Genomic DNA, 1,248 nt, shown 5'->3' with positions numbered 1-1,248 from the left:
CAATTTAAGCATTTGCAGGAGGTGGGGGAGGTTGGGAGGATGAGGCAGTGGATATCATGTCTTGGATGATGAGTATCTAGGAATCTTTCTTGGTTTTTGCATTGATTTTTATACAAGCAATTCCCTTTTTAAGCAATTTTGCTTGAAGTTGCATTTTCTTAGGGAAAACCCTTAAAATCTAATACGAAATTTCTGTATTATTTTATATTCAGTGGAACGGGCTCAGAGGGTTCCAAGAACTAGCCAAAAGCCATAAGTAAATGGTAAGACCTGGGGTTCAAAGTTTGAAAGCTTTGAGTTAAATATTCCCTTTTGATATTAAAAATAAATGACGAAAGAGACAAAAACCAAGCAAAAACAATAAACAACCTTCCTACTTGGCAACGTATTAGAATTTCAGATCTGAAGATTTGTACTTATGAAAAATGTCCTTAGAGTAATATGCAGGAAAGCAGCAAAGTTCCAATGTGATAACTTGTAGATTAAGGAAGTATGGAGGTAACAATCTCTGATAAACACTCCCCTAACTCACCATTAAATTATCCATTTAAAACACAGAAAAAGACAAAAACTGTGAACAGGTTGGGCAGCTGAAACCAACTAAAGTGAACCATTTTCGGGAGAGGGCAGGCAGCCTGAGTGTCCTTGTTGATGTGCTAAGCTTCCCAATGCCAGGAACAAGACAAGGAATAGAATATGGTAGGAAAACTAAGGATGGGACTGGGCCTCCAGTAGTGGTTAAAAGTTAATTTATGTGGGTATTTTCCTTGAATTATCTCTAAGCCTTCATTAAAATATTAAAGCCGTAGTCTGGGTTCCTATGTGTTGTGGGGAATAAAAGCTTCCTGTGCCTAAGGTGAAGCAGACGAGTGGAGAATAAAGGTATCTCCCCTAGACCAGAGTGGGGATGTGAGGCTATCGTCACTGGGGAAGGGCTGTCCCCAGCACAACTGGCCATTCGTAAGGAAACTGTCAGAACCAGCTGTAAAACACTGTGCTGGCACCACTTTCCAACACCAGAGATGTTGTACCATCATAATTGGATTATATGTGGGTCTTGGGAAGAGGACAATATATTGGAATCTGGAGCCACACTGCCTGGGTTTGAGTCCCACTCTTCTACTTACTAGCTGTGTCGTCTTATCTGAGTCACTTAACTCCTCTGTGCCTCAGTTTCCTCATTATTAAAATAAAAGTAATAATTGTACCTATTTCATGGAAATGATGTGAGGGAGGGAATGATGTAAG

This window comes from Propithecus coquereli, unplaced genomic scaffold (assembly GCF_000956105.1).
Source record: "Propithecus coquereli isolate 6110/MARCELLA unplaced genomic scaffold, Pcoq_1.0 Scaffold17, whole genome shotgun sequence".
In the NCBI taxonomy this organism is placed as follows: Eukaryota; Metazoa; Chordata; class Mammalia; order Primates; family Indriidae; genus Propithecus; species Propithecus coquereli.
Note: the sequence above shows the minus strand (reverse complement) of the source record.